The sequence below is a fragment of the Balaenoptera acutorostrata genome, chromosome 6 (genome assembly GCF_949987535.1).
Source record: "Balaenoptera acutorostrata chromosome 6, mBalAcu1.1, whole genome shotgun sequence".
Classification (NCBI taxonomy): domain Eukaryota; kingdom Metazoa; phylum Chordata; class Mammalia; order Artiodactyla; family Balaenopteridae; genus Balaenoptera; species Balaenoptera acutorostrata.
The window spans coordinates 15,463,360-15,480,063 of record NC_080069.1 but is presented as its reverse complement, the minus strand read 5'-3'; the positions used below and the strand labels follow the sequence as shown (position 1 = coordinate 15,480,063).

The 16,704-nt window shown below is 42.4% G+C and overlaps 1 protein-coding gene across 1 annotated transcript in view; it reads right to left on the bottom strand.

The window, feature by feature from the left end:
• Positions 1-16,704, bottom strand: part of LOXL2 (lysyl oxidase like 2) — a 110,670-nt gene extending 93,966 nt beyond the window's left edge. The window contains exon 1 of the mRNA XM_007167849.2: positions 16,511-16,704. The gene's annotated coding sequence lies outside the window, so the exon portion shown is untranslated. The remainder of the gene's footprint in view (positions 1-16,510) is intronic.

The following is a 16,704-nucleotide window of genomic DNA, read 5'->3' as shown; positions in this document are numbered from 1 at the left end:
ACCCCTCCCTGACCCCCAACACATACACAGTCTCAGACACACTGTTTCTCAGAGCTAACAGTCGGTAGCCAAATTGGTCCGAATTTCTGTGCCACTTTGAAGGCGATATTAAAATTCATAAAAGGCAGGCAGGGGAGGAGAACAGAAGTCAGGGCCAGAATGGTGTGCAAATTTGTCAAGTAATCCAATCACTGCATTGTCTTGTTTCCAGGGGAGGAACTGTACTTGGGGATGGGGCCACTGCATGCAAGTCTCTGGAGGGGGGGAGTGTTGAGGGCTGGTCCAGGCACAGACACTGAGGTACAGAGGGGCTCAGACAGTTAGGGGTAAGAGGAGCATACGAGGGTGGGGAAGTGGGGGGACTCCTGGGATGGAGGGAATGTACAAACCAGCTTTTCTTTAAATTTTTTTTTTTTTGGCTACGTGGCGCGGCTTGTGGGATCTTAGTTCCCAAACCAGGGATTGAACCTGCAGAGTGGAAGCACAGAATCCTAACCACTGGGCCACCAGGGAATTCCCCAAACTAGCTGTTCTAAGAGATGGATCCTCAAAACGGCCAAGGAGCTCAGTTCTTAAGAGACATCCTCCCGAAGCCCTCCCGATTTAGCTTCCTTCATGCCTCAGGGAGCGCTAGTCACAGCAGGACTCAACCATGGCTTTAGACACCTTCTGTATCTCCAGAAGCTTCCAGGCCAAGCTCCCATCCAAGCAATGCAACCTGAACCAACAGCCAGTTCTTCAGGCCTGAGCCCCTTCAATGAGAAATAGACCCCAGTGAATAGGGCCCAGTGAAGGAAGGAGCAGCTGGTACAGAGGCCACAGCCACATCTTTGGCTTGTCTAGAAATGTCTGGTGACTCAGGGGAGGGGGCAGGAGTGCTGTTCTAAAGTTTGTTAAGAGCCTATGATCTGGGGTTCAGCTGTCCATAGAAGCATTGGAAGCCCTTCCAGAAGCCCAGTGAGTAATAGCAGCAGGTAACAACTGCCACCTCACCAACACTGGCCAGGCTCAGCTCACAGTGCCAGCTGGTACTGTGTCAGGATACTAACATCCAGGGGCTTCCCTGCTGGCGCAGTGGTTAAGAACCCGCCTGCCAAGGCAGGGGACACGGGTTCGAGCCCTGGTCCGGGAAGATCCCACATGCCGCAGAGCAACTAAGCCTGTGCGCCACAACTACTGAGCCTGCGCTCTAGAGCCCGCAATTCACAACTGCTGAGCCCACGTGCCACAACTACTGGAGCCGGCGCGCCTAGAGCCCGTGCTCCGCAACAAGAGAAGCCACCACAATGAGAAGCCCGCGCACCGCAATGAAGAGTAGCCCCTGCTCGCTGCAACTAGAGAAAGCCCGCGCGCAGCAACGAAGACCCAACACAGCCAAAAGTAAAAATAAATAAAATAAATAAATTTTTTAAAAAAGATACTGACATCCACAGAGTAGTGGCATTTACACAGAGAGCTTAAGTTCTTGCTCTTACTGAGGAGGCAGACTTTCTCAGCTACGTTTGGAGCTGATCCATGTCATTGGTGCTGATCGCAAGCCTTTTCTGGACCTCCTTCTAGAATGAGTCTAGTATTTTATTGCATCTCCAAACACGGCATGGCTCCCACTGGCAATTACAGGGTGCCTCCACTTTCCTTATCATGACATCCACTAGCTTCAACCCTGTGTTTAAGCATCTACTCATATGTATATATAAAAAATCCTAAGGAATATATTAAAAGACTATTAGAACTGATAAAAGAATTCAGCAAGGTTATAGGATACCAGATCAATATACAAAGATTAACTGTGTGGACACACCTTCAAAGAACAATCCAAAAATTAAATTAAGAAAATAATGCCAAAAACCACAGTTACAGAAAGACAGAGAAGATGAAAAGGCAGAGGGCTATGTACCAGATGAAGGAACAAGAAAAAACCCCAGAAAAACAACTAAATGAAGTGGAGATAGGCAACCTTCCAGAAAAAGAATTCAGAATAATGATAGTGAAGATGATCCAGGACCTCGGAATAAGAATGGAGGCAAAGATTGAGAAGATGCAAGAAATGATTAACAAAGACCTAGAAGAATTAAAGAACAAACAAACAGAGATGACCAATACAATAACTGAAATGAAAACTACACTAGAAGGAATCAATAGCAGAATAACTGAGGCAGAAGAACGGATAAGTGACCTGGAAGACAGAATGGTGGAATTCACTGCTGCGGAACAGACTAAAGAAAAAAGAATAAAAAGAAATGAAGACAGCCTAAGAGACCTCTGGGACAACATTAAACGCAACAACATTCGCATTATAGGGGTCCCAGAAGGAGAAGAGAGAGAGAAAGGACCAGAGAAAATATTTGAAGAGATTATAATCGAAAACTTCCCTAACATGGGAAAGGAAATAGCCACCCAAGTCCAGGAAGCGCAGAGAGTCCCATACAGAATAAACCCAAGGAGAAACACGCCGAGACACATAGTAATCAAAGTGGCAAAAATTAAAGACAAAGAAAAATTATTGAAAGCAGCAAGGGAAAAACGACAAATAACATACAAGGGAACCCCCATAAGGTTAACAGCTGATTTCTCAGCAGAAACTCTGCAAGCCAGAAGGGAGTGGCATGAAATACTTAAAGTGATGAAAGGGAAGAACCTACAACCAAGATTACTCTACCCAGCAAGGATCTCATTTAGATTTGATGGAGAAATCAAAAGCTTTACAGACAAGCAAAAGCTAAGAGAATTCAGCACCACCAAACCAGCTCTACAACAAATGCTAAAGGAACTTCTCTAAGTGGGAAACACAAGAGAAGAAAAGGACCTACAAAAACAAACCCAAAACAATTAAGAAAATGGTCATAGGAACATACATATCGATAATTACCTTAAACGTGAATGGATTAAATGCCCCAACCAAAAGACATAGACTGGCTGAATGGATACAAAAACAAGACCCATATATATGCTGTCTACAAGAGACCCACTTCAGACCTAGGGACACATACAGACTGAAAGTGAGGGGATGGAAAAAGATATTCCATGCAAATGGAAATCAAAAGAAAGCTGGAGTAGCTATACTCATATCAGATAAAATAGACTTTAAAATAAAGAATGTTACAAGAGACAAGGAAGGACACTACATAATGATCCAGGGATCAATCCAAGAAGAAGATATAACAATTATAAATATATATGCACCCAACATAGGAGCACCTCAATACATAAGGCAACTGCTAACAGCTATAAAAGAGGAAATCGACAGTAACACAATAATAGTGGGGGACTTTAACACCTCACTTACACCAATGGACAGATCATCCAAAATGAAAATAAATAAGGAAACAGAAGCTTTAAATGACACAATAGACCAGATAGATTTAATTGATATATATAGGACATTCCATCCAAAAACGGCAGATTACACGTTCTTCTCAAGTGCACACGGAACATTCTCCAGGATAGATCACATCTTGGGTCACAAATCAAGCCTCAGTAAATTTAAGAAAATTGAAATCATATCAAGCATCTTTTCTGACCACAACGCTATGAGATTAGAAATGAATTACAGGGAAAAAAACGTAAAAAAGACAAACACATGGAGGCTAAACAATACGTTACTAAATAACCAAGAGATCACTGAAGAAATCAAACAGGAAATAAAAAAATACCTAGAGACAAATGACAATGAAAACACGACGACCCAAAACCTATGGGATGCAGCAAAAGCGGTTCTAAGAGGGAAGTTTATAGCTATACAAGCCTACCTAAAGAAACAAGAAAAATCTCAAGTAAACAATCTAACTTTACACCTAAAGAAACTAGAGAAAGAAGAACAAACAAAACCCAAAGTTAGCAGAAGGAAAGAAATCATAAAGATCAGAGCAGAAATAAATGAAATAGAAACAAAGAAAACAATAGCAAAGATCAATAAAACTAAAAGTTGGTTCTTTGAGAAGATAAACAAAATTGATAAGCCATTAGCCAGACTCATCAAGAAAAAGAGGGAGAGGACTCAAATCAATAAAATCAGAAATGAAAAAGGAGAAGTTACAACAGACACCGCAGAAATACAAAACATCCTAAGAGACTACTACAAGCAACTTTATGCCAATAAAATGGACAACCTGGAAGAAATGGACAAATTCTTAGAAAGGTATAACCTTCCAAGACTGAATCAGGAAGAAACAGAAAATATCAACAGACCAATCACAAGTAATGAAATTGAAACTGTGATTAAAAATCTTCCAACAAACAAAAGTCCAGGACCAGATGGCTTCACAGGTGAATTCTATCAAACATTTAGAGAAGAGCTAACACCCATCCTTCTCAAACTCTTCCAAAAAATTGCAGAGGAAGGAACTCTCCCAAACTCATTCTATGAGGCCACCATCACCCTGATACCAAAACCAGACAAAGACACTACAAAAAAAGAAAATTACAGACCAATATCACTGATGAATATAGATGCAAAAATCCTCAACAAAATACTAGCAAACAGAATCCAACAACACATTAAAAGGATCATACACCACGATCAAGTGGGATTTATCCCAGGGATGCAAGGATTCTTCAATATACGCAAATCAATCAATGTGATACACCATATTAACAAATTGAAGAAGAAAAACCATATGATCATCTCAATAGATGCAGAAAAAGCTTTTGACAAAATTCAACACCCATTTATGATAAAAACTCTCCAGAAAGTGGGCATAGAGGGAACCTACCTCAACATAATAAAGGCCATATATGACAAACCCACAGCAAACATCATTCTCAATGGTGAAAAACTGAAAGCATTTCCTCTAAGATCAGGAACGAGACAAGGATGTCCACTCTCACCACTATTATTCAACATAGTTCTGGAAGCCCTAGCCACGGCAATCAGAGAAGAAAAAGAAATAAAAGGAATACAAATTGGAAAAGAAGAAGTAAAACTGTCACTGTTTGCGGATGACATGATACTATACATAGAGAATCCTAAAACTGCCACCAGAAAACTGCTAGAGCTAATTAATGAATATGGTAAAGTTGCAGGTTACAAAATTAATGCACAGAAATCTCTTGCATTCCTATACACTAATGATGAAAAATCTGAAAGAGAAATTATGGAAACACTCCCATTTACCACTGCAACAAAAAGAATAAAATACCTAGGAATAAACCTACCTAGGGAGACAAAAGACCTGTATGCAGAAAACTATAAGACACTGATGAAAGAAATTAAAGATGATACCAACAGATGGAGAGATATACCATGTTCTTGGATTGGAAGAATCAACATTGTGAAAATGAGTATACTACCCAAAGCAATCTACAGATTCAATGCAATCCCTATCAAATTACCAATGGCATTTTTTACGGAGCTAGAACAAATCATCTTAAAATTTGTATGGAGACACAAAAGACCCCGAATAGCCAAAGCAGTCTTGAGGCAAAAAAATGGAGCTGGAGGAATCAGACTCCCTGACTTCAGACTATACTACAAAGCTACAGTAATCAAGACAATATGGTACTGGCACAAAAACAGAAACATAGATCAATGGAACAAGATAGAAAGCCCAGAGATTAACCCACGCACCTATGGTCAACTAATCTATGACAAAGGAGGCAAAGATATACAATGGAGAAAAGACAGTCTCTTCAATAAGTGGTGCTGGGAAAACTGGACAGCCACATGTAAAAGAATGAAATTAGAATACTCCCTAACACCATACACAAAAATAAACTCAAAATGGATTAGAGACCTAAATATAAGACTGGACACTATAAAACTCTTAGAGGAAAACATAGGAAGAACACTCTTTGACATAAATCACAGCAAGATCTTTTTCGATCCACCTCCTAGAGTAATGGAAATAAAAACAAAAATAAACAAGTGGGACCTAATGAAACTTCAAAGCTTTTGCACAGCAAAGGAAACCATAAACAAGACGAAAAGACAACCCTCAGAATGGGAGAAAATATTTGCAAATGAATCAACGGACAAAGGATTAATCTCCAAAATATATAAACAGCTCATTCAGCTCAATATCAAAGAAACAAACACCCCAATCCAAAAATGGGCAGAAGACCTAAATAGACATTTCTCCAAAGAAGACATACAGACGGCCACGAAGCACATGAAAAGATGCTCAACATCACTAATTATTAGAGAAATGCAAATCAAAACTACAATGAGGTATCACCTCACTCCTGTTAGAATGGGCATCATCAGAAAATCTACAAACAACAAATGCTGGAGAGGGTGTGGAGAAAAGGGAACCCTCTTGCACTGTTGGTGGGAATGTAAATTGATACAGCCACTATGGAGAACAATATGGAGGTTCCTTAAAAAACTAAAAATAGAATTACCATATGACCCAGCAATCCCACTACTGGGCATATACCCAGAGAAAACCGTAATTCAAAAAGACACGTGCACCCGAATGTTCATTGCAGCACTATTTACAATAGCCAGGTCATGGAAGCAACCTAAATGCCCATCAACAGACGAATGGATAAAGAAGTTGTGGTACATATATACGATGGAATATTATTCAGCCATAAAAAGGAACGAAATTGAGTCATTTGTTGAGAAGTGGATGGATCTAGAGACTGTCATATAGAGTGAAGTAAGTCAGAAAGAGAAAAACAAATATCGTATGTTAATGCATGTATGTGGAACGTAGAAAAATGGTACAGATGAGCCAGTTTGCAGGGCAGAAGTTGAGACACAGATGTAGAGAATGGACATATGGACAGCAAGGGGGGAAAACTGCGATGAGGTGGGGATGGTGATGTGCTGAATTGGGCGATTGGGATTGACATGTATACACTGATGTGTATAAAACTGATGCCTAATAAGAACCTGCAGTATAAAAAAACAAACAAAACAACTAATACTAAACTTTCATTGGGTTATTTGTATGGAAATATGTTAATATAAATGTTTCAGACATTACATGAAATTTCTAAAAATCTTATATTTGTATTTGTATGGAAATATGTATGGAAATATGTTAATATAAATGTTTCAGACAGTACATGAAATTTCTAAAAATCTTATATTTGTATTTGTATGGAAATATGTATGGAAATATGTTAATATAAATGTTTCAGACATTACATGAAATTTCTAAAAATCTTATATTTGTATTTGTATGGAAATATGTATGGAAATATGTTAATATAAATGTTTCAGACATTACATGAAATTTCTAAAAATCTTATATTTGTATTTGTATGGAAATATGTATGGAAATATGTTAATATAAATGTTTCAGACATTACAGGAAACGTCTAAAAATCTTAAAAAAAAAAAAAAAAAAAAAAAGAAAATAATGCCATTCACGATAGCATCAAAAAGAATAAAATACTTAGGAATAAACTTAACAAAAGACATGCAAAATTTATACTCAGTGAATGATAAAACATTGTTCAAAGAAATTAAAGAGGATTTAAATAAATTTTTCAAATTCCATGTTCATGGATTGGAAGACTTAATATTGTTAAGATGAGAATACAAATTGATCTACAGATTCATCACAATCCTTATCAGAATCCCAACTGACTTTGCCATGGAAATTGACAAGCTGATTCTAAAATTCATACGGAATTGTAAGGGACCCAGAACAGCCAAGACAATTCTGAGAAAGGAGAACAAAGTGGGAGGACTCACGCTTCCCGATTTCAAAAGGTACTACAAAGCAATGGTAATCAAGACAGGGTGATACTGGCACAAAGACAGGCATATAGATCAATGGAATAGAATTGAGAGTCCAGTAATAAACTCATATATCTATGATCAATTGATTTGGACATGGGTACCAAGACCATTCAATGGGGAAAGAACAGTCTTTTCAAAAAATAATGCTGGAGTAACTGCATAGCCACATGTAAAAGAAAGAAGTTAGACCCTTACCTCCCACCATTTACAAAAATTAATTCAAAATGGACCAAAGACCTAAATATAAAAGCTAAAATTTTAAAACTCTTAGAATAAAACACAGGGGTAAATATTCATGACGTTGGGTTTGGCAATGGCGTCTAAGATACGACACCAAAAGCACAGGCAACAAATTGAAAAATACCTATATTGGACTTCATAAAAATTACAAACTTTTGTGCATCAAAGGACACTATCAAGATGCTTCATCAACTAGAGCAGCAGCAGTGGAGGGCAGATACGTCTCTGGATCCCCTGAGCCCAGCACAGAATAAATGTTGAGTAAATGTGATGTGAACCGAGAAAAAAAAAAATATCAAGAAAGTGAAAAGACAACCCAGAGATGCGACAAAATATTTATAAATCGTATATCTGACAAAGGTCTAGTATCCAGGATATATAAAAACTCTTAAAATTCAATAACAAAAGACAAGCAGTCCAGTTTAAAAATGGGCATAAGACTTGAATAGACATTTCCCCAAAGAAGACATACAAATAACTGACAAGCACATGAAAACATGCTTAAAATTATTAGTCACTAGGGAAATGCAAATTAAAACCACAATGAGATAACTCTTCACACACACTAGGATGGCTATAATTTTTTTTTTTAAGTGGGGAAAAGTAGGTGTTGGTGAAGATGTGGAGAAATTGGCAGCCTCATACAGTGCTGGATGGAATATAAAATGGTGCAGCCACTGTGGAAAACAGTTTGGCAGTGCCTCAAAAAGTTAAACAAAGTATTATCATATGATCCAGCAATTCCACTCCTACTTATATACCCAAGAGAAGTGAAAACAAATGTTCAACCAGAAATTTGTACACAAGTATTCATAACAGTGCTGTTCATTATCACCAAAAGGTAGAAACAACCCAGATGTCCATCAACAGTGAACAGATAAACAAAATGTGGTGTATCCTCACGATGGAATATTATCGGGTCATAAAAAGGAATGCAGTGTGGATACATCCCACTACATGGGTGAAACTTCAAAACATCATATGAATTAAAGAAGCGAGACAAAAAAGACCATATATCATATAGTTCCTTTACATAAAATATCCAGAATTGGCAATGTAGAGACAGAAAGTAGATCAGTGGCTGTTTAGGGGTGGGAGTAGGGGGAGGGGAGGAGGAAGAGGCAATGGCTAAAGTATACAGGTTTCTCTTTGTGATGGTTGCATATATCTGTGAATATACCAACATCCATTGACTTGAACACTTTAAATGGGTGAACTGTATAGTATGTGAATTATATCTCAATTAAGCTATTAAAAAAAAGAATCTATTTGATACTTCAGTTTAGTAGTATCTACTTACTAAGCATCTGTTACGTGGCAAGCATTGTATTAGGCACTGGAATTCAAAGATGAATCTGACATGGGTTCTGCCCTCCAGGAGTTCACAGTATATTTAGAGAAGCAAAAAGAGTACAGAAATAGGTACAGAAATAGAACTGGGAAGGCAGTGATTACAATTAGATGAGGAACAGGGAAAGCTTTAGAGAGTTGACACCCGGGCAGGTTTCGAAGGGAAGTAGGAGTTTGACAGGTCGCTGGTGGGGAAGGGAGATCATTCCAGGCAGGTCTGAAATAACACAGGATGTTCTGAGACCTGTGTGGGGTTCAGAGTTGCAAGATGAAAAGTGGAAGGGCTGGCAGAGTGGGTGGGGTGAGGAGAGGTGGAAGAGGTGAGCTTGGAGAAGCAAGGAGAGGGCCATGAGGAAACTTGAATACCATGCCAACAAATGTTGAGTTTTCCTTTTGGGGATGAGGAGCCAACAATAGGTAAGTGGGAGGGCAAGGGGGGAAGATTTGTGATTGAAAGCAGGAGTCAGTGAACTACAGCCCTTGGGCCAAATCTGTGAAGTTTTTAGAAATAAACTTTTATTGGAACACAGCCATGCTCATTTCTTGTTGTCTATGGCTTCTTTCCCACTAAAACAGCCAAGTTGAGACAAAGATCATATAGACCCATTAAGTCTGAAATATTGGCTATCTGGCTCTTAGAGAAAAAAGTTTACCAACCTCTGCTCTAGAAAGATCACTGTGCCTATTGGATAAAGGATGGCTTCCCACGGGTTAAGACCAAGGGAGAAGAGTCCAGTTAGGAAACTAGCAACTCTCCAGGCAAAGAAGATGCTGGGGTACCATGACGTTGCAACATCATGACGTTGGGGTAACAGATGACATAGGGGGTTGATAGTGGGGTGGGGAGGTGGGCGTGGCTTTGAGAGCCTCCTGAAGAAAAAACACCTGGGGAATATCAATTTAAGAAAATTAACAGTGAAAAGGATAAGAGAACTCACGGGGTTTCATGGACGTCTGAATTTTAGTTTTTTCTTCTTAAATCATTAAAATGGTCCCTAAACCTCACGTTTAGTTGAGTGCTCTCAGACAGAGCATCTGAACTCAAGGCAGCTTACAAGTTTTAAAAAATTATTCTTACAATTTGGTTATGGGCATGCTAGAGCAATTCCAGATCACCTGATGGGCTGTCTTCCCCGCTTTGTGTGTTGCAACAAGCCCAAACTCCACACATTCTTTGCCTACGCTCTGAGGCTGCTGTTGGTACCAGGTAGGCACCATGGAGTTGGTTGCCAGGCATCAGAATATCATTCTTGACTGATGATTTATTTTTAAATGCACATGTCAAATATCATGTCTTACTCATTTTTGTCTCTTACAGAGACTGGCAGAGTGTCTGGCAACTAGAAAGTCACCCATAAATCATTTTAGTTAAGAGAGAGCACCAGGTGGGAAGGGAAGGAGGAAGGAAGGCAAGGAGGGCAGGAAGGCAGGACGTGGCCACAGAATTTTTCACTCATGGCTTGAAACTTGTGATCCAGGGAGTTCCCTGGTGGCTTAGTGGTTAGGATTCCAGGCTTTCACTGCCGTGGCCCGGGTTCAATCCCTAGTTGGGGAACTGAGATCCCACAAGCCATGTGGCAAGGCCAAAAGAAAAAAAAAGAAACTCATGATCCAGCAGAAGCTGACAAAAGAGTAGGAGTTCTCCAGGTGGATGCAAACCTCTTCGGCCCAGGGAGAGCCTGGAAGAATAATACTTAGTGGTGATGTCCTAATATAGCTGCAACTGCAAACCCCAAATATGTTGTATTATCTTCCCTCGACATTTTAAGGAAAGAGGTTGCTTAAATCTCACAACTAATCTTGCTGCCTCTCAGATTATAAATTGTGTTTTTCAAAAATCTCTTCTAAACCATCTCATGGTAGACAAAATGAACATCCACTCCCAAGACCCTGAGGTGTAGTGGAAGCAGCCACATGCAGGCATGAAAGAAAGGTATTTGTAATCTCCTGCTTTGCCTTTAATTCCATGCCCTCTAGGTAATGTCCTATTCTTGATCTAGGTGCTTGTTACAAGGGCATGTTCATCTTGTAAAAGTTCATCCAGAACAGGTATTTGTACACCTACGTTCATAGCAGCGTATTTCCAATAGCCAAAAGTGGAAGCAACCCAAGTGGACAGATGAATGAATAAACAAAATGTGGTATATACACACAATGGGATATCATTCAGCCTTAAAAAGGAAGGAAATTCGGACACATGCTACAACACAAAGTTGAAGACGATATGTTAAGTGAAATAAGCAAGTCACAAAAAGACAAACAGTGTATGATTCCATTTATATGAGGTATTTAGAGTTATCCAAATCATAGAGACAGAAAGTAGAATGGGGCTTGCCAAGGTGGTGGGAGAATGGAGGGTCAGTGTTTAATGGGTGCAGAGTTTCATTTTTGGAAGATGAAAAAATTCTGGAACAGATGGTGGTGATGGTTGCACAACAATGTGAATGTATGTAACACCCCTGAACTGTGCACTTAAAAATGGTTAAAACGGTGAGTGTTATGTTACGTATATTTTACCACAATAAAACGAAACGGAAGTTCATCCAGTGTCGTATACTTAGGCTTGGTGCCATTTTACTTACGTCTGTTATTCTGGGGAGAGGGGTACTTTAAAAAGGTACTTTACTCAAATTTATCTTTGTGTTTGTTTTAGAAGAGTTTTACGTTTATGTTTAGAAAAATATCCTCCTTACTAGGTCATGAGTCATGCAGGCACTCTGGAAAGCTGTGCTATGTTTATCTCGGGACATCCGTGGTGCCCCAGGGACAAGGCTGGGGATGGGGGATGTTCATGGACCCAAGTTCAAGAAGAACAAAGAAACGGAGCAAATTAGAGCTGTCCGCAAGTCGTCGACAAAAGTTATCTTCTCATAAGGCATATGCTGTATAGGAAAGTGGCATTATTTTTCCAGAAGATGCTCTTAGCATCATGTTGGCGACGCATCAAAAAAGACATATGGGAGCCATTGCCATGGGACAGCCCTAGGTGCAGCTGTGTCTACTTGTCTATCAAGTTCCGACACGAAAAAACTAAAAAGAAAATGTATCATCATTCGCGTACCATATTATAATACTATAGGTGTTTCAAGTGAAGGGATCAAAAAGCCTTGGGCAAGGAGAACTTATAACTGTGATTCTAATCACATCATCATCTGCTGACTTCGTTCTCACTCTACACCCATATGTACCACACACACTTATCTGGGTATACTCTTTCTGCCAAGGGAAGTGCAAAAGGGTTTTTAAAACTCTGGATGGACATCTTATCTGAACTGTCACCATCATGCTTTATCACCCTTGAATAAGTGCCTATTCTGAAAGGCTGGTTCTGGTGCCTAAAGACATCTCTGATGCTGGTGGCGGGGGGAAGATGGGCCAGCACACCTGGCTGGGCTGGGCTCCTGGCGGGTCACACACACCTCCTGCAGGAGGACATCTCGAATGCCTAGGATGAGAAGGTCTGAAGACTCGCTTCAACCTAGACAGGGCAGAGGCTTAGAAGGTAAGTAGTGCATTGCTGCGGATCTGTCTCTCTGGGCATAGAGTTGGCTCTCCTTTTGCGGGCCCACGATTGCCATTCCTGCTGGTTCTATGGGTCTGGAGCAGGACAGGCTGTGGCTACTTCATCTGAGGTCTCATGGCCCCCGGGTCTGGAGTACAGGTGGAACTGTGTGACACTGACATGCAGACTGACCACAGTGCCCTTCTCCAGAGGGAAATGAACAATAGTCATTACAAGCTGTCCTTCTGAACCCAGGCAACCCCAGGAGAGGGAAACTATACCTCCTAAAGCTCCCAAAACTGTAAAAGGAAGAAAGCCACAGCAGCTGCTGACATGGAATCACCTAGAAATTCTACCCCCATGGAGACAGCCTGTTAGCTGAGGGGGAAGAGAATTCATGGATGCCAGAGGATGGTGTGGTTAAAGGGTAATGCTTTGTCCCTTTGGAGTTCCTACGGTTGAATAATGGGTTTGGAGCAAACAGTTTCTCTCTCCCTAACTGGCTGTTTTGTGGAAGGTCTGTTTACTCGATGTCTATTTCAGGGCAATGAACACGAGAGCAGAAAATCTAGGCATTAAGAAATAAGAGATTCCTTTTTCCCACACAGCCAGCCAAGGAAGGAGAATTCCAATTCATGAGTCTCATTAATAAGATGTAAAAATGACTTCATTATCACCCCTTTCCAAAGCAAATAAACACAAGTAGTAAAAATGCTAAAAGTAAAAAGTTCTGGTGTCCTATATCCTCATCAGACAACGGCAGAATAAACAAAGTTGTCCATAAATGAAGAACCTCAGAGGGGAGCCTCTGCTATAGAATTTAGCTGCCTCCAACTAAAGATGCCAGCTGCCAGAATACTTCGGCAATGATCAGTGAGGGGTAATTGTTCTCAGTGAGATTTCTTTCTGGGCCCTTTGTCTCTTCCAGGAATTCCAACTCCAGTCATTTGGCTCACCCTACTTTCAGAACTAGGAGCCAGAGAATGGAGAAGGATGACGGCTCCTAGTTCAGAGAGGGGCACCCTGAGTTCTCGAGAGGTGAGTTGCTTTCCTACAGTTTTACAAGAAGCTGGGAAATAAGCCCAGGTTTCCTGACTTTGCAGCTGATTTACCTCCAGCACCAAATGGCCAATTACTCAGTATTTACACTGGGATTTCTGATAGCAGGTGTATAGGAAGTGATAAGCCCAGGATGAAGCCAGAGCCAGGATGAATGTGTCAGAGCACAGCTTATATTCCATGACAGCACCGAGAAACAGAACCACCACTGCCCAGGAATAAGGCTGCTGGGTCAAGTCCTGGCTAGGCCAGTCACCAACTGTGCCATCTGGACAGCTTATCTGTTGGCCAGTTTACTCAACTGTAAAATGAATTCAACAAAACCCACCTCGCTCTTTAGTGGGAAGTTGTAAGAGTCAAATAACACAGTGACAGAAAAGTGGTTTGAAAAGAATAACATACAATGAACATAAATTATACAAATCAACAGAACTCCGGTCAACTGTAAAAAGACATTTGGGGGAAAATTGGGGAAAAAAATTTGAATATGGACTAGGTATTAGATGATACCAAAGAATTATTGTTAATTTTCTTAAGTATATTAATGGCATAATGGTTATTTAATATTTTTAGAGGTCACACTGAAATATGTAAGAATGAAATGATTTTATGTCTCGGATTTGCTTTAAAATACTTCCCTGAAAAAGAAATAAGAAAGGGGTAGATGAAGCAAGTGTGGCAAAATGTCAATAACTGTTGAAGCTGAGTGAGAAGTATATGGGGGCCTTCTCCCTACTATTGTTTATATTTGAAATTTTTCCGAATAAAAAAATGATGTTTAAATAAACAGTGTAGAATTTTCTAGGACACTAGAAAGCTTCACTAATGGTCACCGCCAGAAGCACAGAAAATCTGTCTCGTTCACAAGGCCCTTGTACATTGGTCATCCAGGGGTCAGAGGACAAGAATTTGGAAAAAGGCCAGGAGAGGCCAGGCAAGGAGCACAGCTGTAAAGGAGATAGATGAAAACATCTTCGTAGACTCTCCCGTCTGCCGTGCACCAAAATGTCAGCCAACCTGTACGTCAAGTGGATGCTTTGTCTTCAGGCTTAAGTTTCCTATTCAACTTTGCCACTTAATGGCTAAGTGGCCTTAGACCAAATCACTTTTTAGCACAAAGTCACGGAGAGGCACACACATGGGTTTGATGGTCACTCCAGGGACAGATACTAGGGACCAGGAAGGAGAACAGGACAAAGGGGGGCCGGGAGATGAATAATTTAGCTAAGGGAGAGTCCAGGGAGTCAGTCGTTCATCTGGGAACTGACCTGGGAAATGAGCACTTCGACTTCGTCCTAAGCCCCATCCCTGACCTTTAAGTACACAATACACCATAAATAACGAAATAATTCCACCAATGGTGAAGAACGGCCTTTTGGGGGTCCGGGACAGACAGGCTAGCGGTGGGGTAGGAGCGGGGCCTGGAGGAGGGGATACGGATTCGTGTCTCCACCCCGACTAACCTAGAAGCCTTGAGCTTCAGCACTTTTCCCTTTTCGCAAAAAGAATCCCTTGGACTGATTTGAAGATCTCCGCAGTTCCAAGATTTCAGGGGACGAAATTAATTTGGGGCATGTTTCTGACTTTCATTCCTCTCTCTCCTCTTATCAAGACTCGAGGTTTCCTAGCCAGGAGAAGTTCAGTCCCCTCCTCCGTGGTGTTTCGCCGCGTCCCTTCGCCTCACCCTCGCTGGTTTTTGGTGGTCTTTCCCGGGGCTGGGTGAGGGATGACGAAGTAGGAATCTCGCCTGTTTCTTCCAATCATTTCTATTCCGGCGCTGATTTACAGCGACACCTCTGGCAGGCAGCTACTCCAGAGGGCTCCAGATGGGGGGTTGGCTGGGCGGCGGGTTGGGGGGTGGGGCGGGGCGGAAGCGCGGTGTTCAAAGCGCCTGCGTAAAAGTTGCGGGCACTGAGGACAGAAGGAGTATCTGCGTAAAACCAGGATTAGCCCCGGGGCGATCCTGCGTGGACCATCCATGGGTTCGCTTGTGCTGGCTCTTTCCTACTCCAGGACCTCCCCTTGATAATCGGCGGGAGAGGCTTCCTGGTACCCTGACCAGCCAGGAATGAATACCTGAGGTGCGGACCGCGCCTCTCCGCCCACCGGACTCAGGGCGCTCCTACGTTCACTAGCCCCCATTCCCCACCCCCACCCCCAGCCCCGTGCGCTCCACATCCCCAAAGCCACAGCTCCGGAGATACCCCAGTGCGCCCCCGTCCCCCGCGCGCTCCGCATCCTCAAAAGCCAGAACTCCTGGCACCAGCGCAGCCCCCGGTGTCCGTGGCTCCACGCCGTACCCTCCTAGGCACCTAGCACGCACCGGGTCTCGTCTGACTCTGTCCTGTCTGGTCGCAGGCGCCCCTGGCGAGCCACGAACTGAGCGCCCAGCTCCCGGGGGCGCCCCTGCTGCGTGGGCTCTCCGGATTCAGGCGAGGTGTGGCTGGGTGGGTCCGCCCGAGTCGGGAGCGGGACCCGTTAGCCCGCACGTCCTCGCGTCTCCGAGCAAGGAGCCTTCGCTCTGTGTGCCCGCCTCTCAGCTCCTGGGAACCCCAAGCACCGCTGAGAGGCGACCCGCGGGGAGTCTGGAGCCTGGAGAGCCCACCGGGACCCCCGCTTTCCCGCGAACCGCCGTGGGGAGGGGGAGGCGCAGGCATTGCTCTTACTTGTCAGCAGGGGTGCGCACTCGTTCGGCTGGGGCCGGGCTCTCCACGGTGGCCCCTCTCTGCGCCCGTCGCCGCGGAGCCCCTTTCCCGAGCAGAGGGGGCGAGCCGACTTCTCCGGCCGTTGGAGAAATCTGTCTCCAAGTTTAGGAAGCCGCCGGCTGGAGTCGCTCCCCAACCCTTTTCCCGGCACTTTT